Source organism: Mustela putorius, unplaced genomic scaffold (genome assembly GCF_011764305.1).
Source record: "Mustela putorius furo isolate JIRA1106 unplaced genomic scaffold, ASM1176430v1.1 tig00537350_pilon_pilon_pilon, whole genome shotgun sequence".
NCBI lineage: Eukaryota > Metazoa > Chordata > Mammalia > Carnivora > Mustelidae > Mustela > Mustela putorius.
The window spans coordinates 19597258-19605946 of record NW_025422471.1 but is presented as its reverse complement, the minus strand read 5'-3'; the positions used below and the strand labels follow the sequence as shown (position 1 = coordinate 19605946).

The 8689-nt window shown below is 39.2% G+C and overlaps 1 long non-coding RNA gene across 1 annotated transcript; it reads right to left on the bottom strand.

Moving 5' to 3' along the window:
• Window positions 1-2863: 2863 nt before the first annotated feature.
• LOC123390424 lies at window positions 2864-8333 on the bottom strand. The gene is made up of 2 exons (XR_006605004.1): window positions 6382-8333; window positions 2864-4792 (listed from the first exon to the last, which is right to left on the bottom strand). It is a non-coding gene; the product is annotated as an uncharacterized LOC123390424 (long non-coding RNA).
• Between the last annotated feature and the right edge of the window lie 356 nt (window positions 8334-8689).

Below are 8689 nucleotides of genomic sequence, written 5' to 3'. Positions count from 1 at the left end.
GAAGAATAACATATTCATTCAGGGTTCCGTGTATAGCCAGAGCAAAGGTCTTACAAGTGTGATCATCTCATTGTTGCTATTCTGGAAAAATGATGTTGCCTCCTCTTTCCCTGCTACATAGCCCAAGTCTCTAAATTCCTACTCTAATTTCCACTTGCCTGTCATGCCGTTTCTTTACCATCTACTTGAACTTTATCGAAGGGAATGGGAAAGCATGACTGGGCACTTTTGATGGGTATTTGGTGCTTTGATGACTGTCTAGCATTTGAACCCCCCCCCTTTTTTTTTTAAAGATTTTATTTATTTATTTGACAGACAGAGATCACAAGTAGGCAGAGAGGCAGGCAGAGAGAGAAGGGGAAGCAGGCTCCCCGCTGAGCAGAGAGTCCAATGCGGGGCTTGACCCCAGGACGCCGAGATCATGACCTGAACCGAAGGCAGAGACTTTAACCCACTGAGCCACCCAGGCGCCCCAGCATTTGAACCCTCTTATGGTAGGACCATTTCTCTGCTACAGAAATCAAAAGGGCCAAGTACTTGGTCTCTTCATCCTCTTGGCAGGTAGGGCACTATCCCAAGGCTTGAACTTGACCAGAAGGAATTATCACTGGACTAAATTAAAATATTAGTCCCAATTTTTCATCACATTCCGTGTCAATGACTTGTACTATGTGACTTCACAGCTCTTCTCATTAGAGGTGCAATGTTTTTCACGGGCCACTTGACTTTGGGCTTCCCATAAAACTTGCATTTGCCAGTGGAATGTAGGTAGATTTGATATGGCAGAGGTTTGAAATGTACTTATACAGTTTGGGTTGGTATCTTGAACTTCTGCCATCACCATGAGAAGAATGGTCAGGCAGCCCACTGATCCTATCAAAATAAGAGATAGGAGTTGAAAGGGAATTCAGCCTTAAGTCTAGAGCCAAGTACAACCAAGCACACCTTAAATTAGCAGCTCTCAGCTGAGCCACATACAAATAAGCTAAAGTAAATTATTATTGTTTAAAGTCACTGATTTTTTATAGTGGTTTCATTGTGCAGCTCTTGGTGTGGCAGCAGGTGACCAAGACACTTAATCTTGGGACTTTTAATTTGTAGTACATGGTGCATGGAAGTGGAGAAAGTGAAGAATTTATATTGTCTATGAAGATACCACCTTCAGGAGCATCTGGCACGGTGCTAATGACAAGGCCCAGGGTTCAGCGGTTCAGGGTTCAGGTTCAAGGCCCAAGATTCAGGTTTCAGCTCCTCCATGTTCTTCTTTCATTTGTTTCTGTAGTTTCTCAGCCTTCTGAGTTATTCTGTATCTATAAGGTCCTTAGGAGATAACTTACATCCTTCTAATAAGTTTAATTTCTGCTTAATTTGGTCTGGGCTGGGATGTGTTGTTTGCAAATAAGAACCCTGTCTGAATCTGCCCTTATATTTCACTGGAAGTGGAGGATTTGGAAAAAACAGAGAGTGAAACTGGCCAGTAGTGGAGGAAGCAGGCGCGTTCATCCATGGGTCCACAATTCTGGTGGCGTGGTGCGCAGGAGAAGCTCTGTATGGGGTGAGGCAGGCTCTCTATCTTATGCCTCTCTGAGAATGTTCGACATTTCCAAATTCACAGAGAGCACATGAAGATGCGGTTGGTCAGTAGGCTGTCTTTCAAAAGGAGTGATCAATGTTTTTCAGTCGGAAAGCTAGGCCCATCAACAATCCTAAAACTGGGGCACCCGGGTGGCTCAGTGGGTTAAAGCCTCTGCCTTTGGCTCAGGTCATAATCCCAGGGTCCTGGGATGGATCTCCGAATCAGGCGCTCTACTCAGCAGGGAGCCTGCCTGCCTGCCTCTCTGCCTGCTTGTGATCTCTTTCTGTCAAATAAATAAATAAAATCTTTAAAAACTACATTATCAACAACAAAACAATCCTAAAACTAATAGTATAGAAAAAAAAATTTTAATGTCTAAAGCCATATACAACTACCGCATAATCACTCATGCATGGTTTTTGTGTTGTTTTGTTTTGTTTTAACTAAGACTTCTCAAATACTTTATTTTTTTCTAAAGCCTCAAAGTATGTATTATTGAATGGTGTAATAAATACCAAATTCTTCAATGTTTTATAAAGCATGTGAAATGAATGGCGATATGTTTGCCGTTATTGTCATGAACCAGAGAATCAGGAGTATTTATGAAGTTGACAACCTTGTGCCATGTAATCTCAGAGAGGTGCATTTCATTTCATTTAAGGTAGAAGAGAATTGAGTTTCATCACTCAGAAAATAAACTCATTTACTTGGCATTAGTTTTATATTCAACCCCCAAGACATTTATTTCTGGAACTTGGATCACACTTTCTGTACTGTGTATGTAAAACGTTCACTGACTAGTATATACATTTTAAGTTTATTATCTTTGCCTTTACACAAAACCCTTGGCAGACTATTCTTAATGCATATATGTTAGAGATCCCGGAGTCTGTTTCTTGTCAGTTCTAAATTTAAATGATTTACTTTCTTGATGGTTGAAAATGCTTGAAGTCAGGGCATTAAGGGGTAAATCAGTCCATTTGTGCTTCTTCAAAGAATTAAGAATTTACATGATAGACGAAAGTTTACTAAATACTGTTCACAAAGGCAAATAAGGAGTGACCGCCCTTAAATACTTGAAGTTCATTTGAAACATCTAGTTTGAGAAGCAAATGGGAAAAAGGGGAGATAGAGAAACAGGATTGAAGATAAAATGACAAAGACCTTTCATATTCTCATGGGAATGAAACAAAGAGGAAAAAAATCAATAAAACAAGTTGCATCAAGAGCCCGATGGTCTGAAAATAACAAGCACGAAGAAAAAAAGTAGAGCATGAAATTCAAATGTCCGTTCTTAGCATTTATTTTATCATAAATCTTCACCATAAAAATATGGATTAAAAAAACTAAAAGAGGATAACAACCATCGTTATTTCTACCTCCTAGAGAAAGCCACTATTAGCATGTTGGTATGCGTTTTTTATAGCTCTCTTTTAATAAGTGTGTGTGTGTGTGTGTGTGTGTGTGTGTATGCTCAAATATAGGATTTTTTTTTAACTAACAAAGCACATTTTATAGTGTTTTGTAACATGATTTCATCACTTAATATATTGTGTGCAGCCCTTCGTGTCAAAAATACACTTCGATATGCGCTTAATGGCTGTACAAACATTTCACTTATAGAGTAAACAAATGAATTCTGCCAATATTTCCTGTAATTTTCCATCCCACTACTTCCACTATTAAAATGAAGCTATAACCTCATTGCACCCTGAATGACTGAAAAACTGTAGAATTAATGATATCAGGAGGGTAGATGGCCTTCTGGTATCAGGCTGTGGCATCCATAGGTATCTTGCTAAGTCTGAATGTTTATAAAACATCCTTGGCTCACTTTTTCAGTTCCTGTGTCTGCTTCTAGTCTGTCTCTCTCAGATGCTTCATTTCTTTTGCCCAGCCTGGGGAACATCTCTGTTTTGCTCAGTGTCCTGCGATGTTTAATAGAATGGAGTCAAATATGGTACTTAAGCGCTGATCCCCCTTGCCTAATGCACGCAGATACTTTAAAGACTATGGTGATAGGAGAGGGGATGACTTAACATGCATTGTGCCCTTCTCTATTAAAGGTTGATAAAATATGAATGTTAAGCTTCTTAAGAGTGTAATTTTAGTTTGGAGGTAGTGGTGGAGTGGAAAGAAATTTCCAAGTGCCCTGGTAATAATGAGCAGTAAGTAGTCAAGTCCCGTTACCTACCCATGCTTCTTATCCTAAACAAAAGATCTGTGCATGCAGAGCTAAGCAGAAACTTGGGATATCCGTTTCACTAAGAAAAAAAAGAAAAAAAAAAGCAATCTTAGAGGACACTGATATGATTTGTGCTGTGCTGTGCTGTCCTTTAAATGTATCATTTCTGAAGAGGAAACAATGTAGTTGTCCAGTAACAGGCTATAGTATAATTGCAAAAATCTATAATTTGTGTAAAGAAGTTCATGTTAAATGGGGAGGCTATAAAATAGTGTGTAATATTTTTTATCTCATTTTGTAAAAATAAATTATAATTTATGTTTATTTCTTCCTTTTTGTGTATTTGCATTTTCTAATTTTTTTTTAATTCAAAGTTCTAAATAGCCAAAAAAAAAAAAAAAAAAACCCATTCTGGTTATGAGACAAAAGGTGTTATGGAATTTTGTCTTCCATATCATTCTGAAGGGCTTCGTTGCACCATCTCTCAAGTACAGGGCTTGTCCTTCAGACGTCACTATCCTCTTAGAAGCAAGAATAGACAGTGGAAAAATAGAAGCATTTCTTATTCATTGAGTCTTACTCTGCTAAGGTGGTTAGGGGTGGGGGCAGCTATGTTAGCATTATGATCCATACCTTGGATCATAATGTGTAAAAACTTATGGAGAGCAGAGAGTAGGGGAAAATGACAAGCAATTAAAAGCCTAGAAGTAATTTTCTTCCTATTTTTTCTTCTTTCCGTTTTTCAGGTTGATGTGGATATTTCCCTGAGCATGGTGTAGCTAGTGGGTGAATTGATTCTTGCTGATATTCATAGATAAGGTTAATCTCAGGTTTAGGGAAAGAGAGGAGTAACAAGCACATGCCCCGGGAATGTTTCCTTTTGAAGTGACCACTCTTGTTATTACACAGCATTTCCTGTAACTCTTCAAAAAGAATGAAGTGAGCCTTCACATAGTTTCTGGCAAGGAGAAGTCCCGGGTATATTTCACAAAGTAGAACTTCCAACCACAGTGGGATTTCCAGGAACATGCCTGAAAAAAAAAAACAAGTGAATTACCATTCTCTAAAAGCTCTCCGTCCAAGTTAGCAACTACTGAGAAAGAGAAGTTAGGGGGTCAGTGAAGAACGACTTCACTGCACTGTAAATACAGGATAGTCACTGGTTTTCAGAGCTGGAAATCTTCAGACACCTTCTAATCCAAACCCATGGGATATGAGATTTGCCCCGAAGTTCTGGATCTATCATCCTCCCACCACTTGCCCCTTAGGTAAATGGAAAAGGAGGACAGTGCTCACTCGCTTACACTGGAGTTCTATTCCTCGCGCATCTAGTTTTCATAAGGCCTTTTGCCATTTATGCCATAACTGCATCTATATATACTTCAGCGGAAGGAAGAAGTGGAAGTAGGAAGTATAACATGACCCATACCTACATAATGTGGACAAAAATATGAAATGGGCTGTATTGTGTGATAATGTCCCCTTAAAAGGAAATTAGAGGAATCGAGTATATTTGAGCCTTAAATCTCAACAACTTTCTTTTCTGAGAGCCGATTTCTCTACATTTCCATGACTGATTAAAAGATGACAAATCTGGGTGGGGAAGGTGAAGTCCCTATGGAATAGAGAGTGTTAATGTGCTTAAATAGAAGGGAAACTTGGGAAGAATTAGTGATACATGACTCAGGTTCTGTCAAGTCTGCTGACCAGACCAGCACCAGCTCACTAGTACCTTCCAATGACCACTTATTTCCTTGTAACTCCATTGGGTGTGATATTCACAGTGTCCAAGATCATCGATCATTTTGCTGGACTTCTTCACAGCCCTTCTGCTTCCTGGCTGAGTTATTTATGTAACATTATCCCACATGGGAAAGCCCAGCTGTTAAAGTTTTAGAATCAGGAATAAGAACACATTTTTATTAGATCTTTCATCTTGTCTACAGTATGTTTTTCTTGGTTTAAATAATAATAACAGCATGCTAGCTCCTCCACCATAACTCATTTGCGTGTACATGCCTTTGAAGGGGAGAGCTGCCCCTGTTGTACTTCTGGGGTTCTAAAATGGGGCAGATAGCAAACTGAGTATGAAATCAATGTGTGGGATTGTATAATCACCAGGTGAGTTTGAACTCCTATGCCTGGGGCAAGTACTGCGGAGGTAAAAATGCTAGAACTAAGTTACATATTGGTGGGAGCAAGATGGGGATATGAGAGAAAAAGTTTAGGGAATTAGAAAGTTTTGGTAATATAAGAAAAATTGTACAATTTACAAAAATAGGGAAACTCAGAAAGAGAATGAGGAGGTTTAGAAGGGAAGTTGTTGGAGAGCAGTTGTTTGGAAGGGAAGCAGTTGGAGTTGCTGGGGAGAGACCCAGGTGAGAGGGTCTTAGAGGGCATGATGACCCTGTGATGTGTCAACTTGGTTAGGCTAACCTACGTTTCCTAGAATTCCCTTCTCTGTAAGGCTCCAGTGAGAATGTGCTATGGGAGAGTCTTTTAGGAAACTCGGAGGTCAGAGGCAAAGCGGTAGCCCTCTCATTAGCTCATACATGTGGTCAGAGATATGCTGATGAACTTGATAGTGTGAGAGGACAGCTGCGGCTGCTACTGTTCTTACCTTTTCCTTTAGCTTCTCTGACTCCTGCCACATGTGTATTTTAGCTCCAAGATGAAGGTCACTGGCTTCTTTCTGCAGGATATCCACAGCACCAATATCAGAGCAACACCTGACATGGGTTTTTAGCCCATTCTGCAGCGTTTAGCCCTCCCTTCTTGACTATCTGCCCTGTGGATTTCAGCTCCAGTACTGCAAACACATTAGCCTTATAGAGACTATTATACTTGTTCTGGTTATGGAAGGTCAAATCCTCTGTATGACATGGTTGGCCTTTTCTGTGGTTCAAAGAACTGCATGGTTTGGTCTGCTTTTGTACCCAATTGACACCTGTCTTAGTAATATTCCTCATGCTAGTTTCCTATCAATTTCTCCACCACTTCAATCCTCAAGTCCTTTCTCTTCGACTCCATGGACTGGCCTCTAACCATTCCATCCAAATCATCCTTTGTTTTCTCCAAGGTCCTTACCAGAGATCGTGTTTGCTCATGTAATTAATTCATTGATTAGCTGGTCTTCACTACAACCTTGGTTCCAGGACAGGAGACGTATTTGTCTTGTTCCACACTATACACCCCAAACCCATCACTGTAGTTGGCACACAGCCAGTTCTCAACGGATTTTTCTAGGAATGGAGAGGGAGAGATGGAGGACCCTACTTGGGGGTAGCAATATCAGAGGGGTTAGTTTTCCATTCCTTGAGGGTAATACACGCTATCCTGAGTCCTACCCTTATTCCTGTTCTTCATGGGAGGTCAGACTAATTGCCTAGGGATTCAGAAAACATCTTAGTAGTTCCCTATATCCAATTTCTAAGTGTTAACAGATTCAATTACACTTCTCTGAAAAGGTGCTTGTGATGGTTAATACTTAAAAACAGAGTTGCCAGTAGTATGAATGCAATTTTACTTTGTGGGCTTAGAATTATGTCACTATATGTTATTTTGGCTTTGATTCACTTAGAGCTAAAAATGTGACCCATTAACAGAGATCTGAGTGAGGTTTAGGTTACTTATAAAACTCAATTTTCAGAAAACCCATCCCACTTTATTACCCTATATTTTGTGTTCTACAGCTCTCTAAATTTCATATTGCAAACTTCTTATATTTTACAAGTCAAAGTACTCTCATCATTTTCCAAGAATTAATAAAGTTTCCATTGTGGATAACATGTTAGTTAAGAAGGAAGTGAATATTTACTTATTAAATAAAAAGGAAAATGCTATCTTTTGGTTTTCAGGAGCCCTAACAAAATGTTACTGAGAACACTCTATAACTTTCAATTCCTAATGTCAAATCTTTTTGTGTTACTCTGAGCTGGAAGGTCACTTTAACACTTTAATACTGGAAATACTCTCTTCAGTCCTGGCCCTCTTGAAATCCTTCATGCCCTAACAGTTTAAACAGTACCTTTGCTCATCATTCTTCTAACATTTAGTCTAGACATAATACTTGATCAAAAATGTTGAAATGACTCATAAATTACATGTTTTGGCAATTTGGCTACACACCCTCAATCACTATACATTTGTTCCCAGGTTACTTCCCTTACCAAATAAAGCCCTGGTATTTTGCAGTTCTTGAGTGTTCTCATCCTCCATATAGTGTCTGTGAAGTGATTTACCCTTATTTCCAATATTTATGTTTTTTCCAGACAAATCTGTTATGGTTAAGGAAATTAATACAAGCTCTCTGAATTGAAAACAGATTTTGCTTTCCCACTATGTTAAATTCAGTGGTCTCAAGCAAAGCCATTTTGAATTGTTTTGACCTGAGTTAGGAATCAGAAATTTAGGGATTTTTCTCCATAACGTCTCAGATTAACTGGCAGTTATGGAGTAGTGAGGGAGGTTTACGGTATACACTGAAGGAAATAACTGAGATAGTGTTTTCTATTCATACCTGAAATGCTTTTTTTTTTTTTTTTAAAGATTATTTATTTATTTATTTGACAGACAGACAGATCACAAGTAGGCAGAGAGGCAGGCAGAGTGAGAGGGAAGGAAGCAGGCTCCCTGCCAAGCAGAGAGCCCGATGCGGGGCTTGATCCCAGGACCTTGAGACCACGACCTGAGATGAAGGTAAAGGCCTCAACCCACTGAGCCACCCAGGTGCTCCCTGAAATGCTTTTTGAGTTCAAAGTTCAACTAAAAAATATAGTTGTTCCAATTCATTTGGTTAAATACATCCTTTCTAGTTACAGGTGTAACAAAAATTTAATCTATGTCAGTTCACTGCTGGAAAGGTAATTGTAGAAAGACCATGCTGTGCAAAGCAAGGCACATTGTATATATAAATTTTATCATATCTC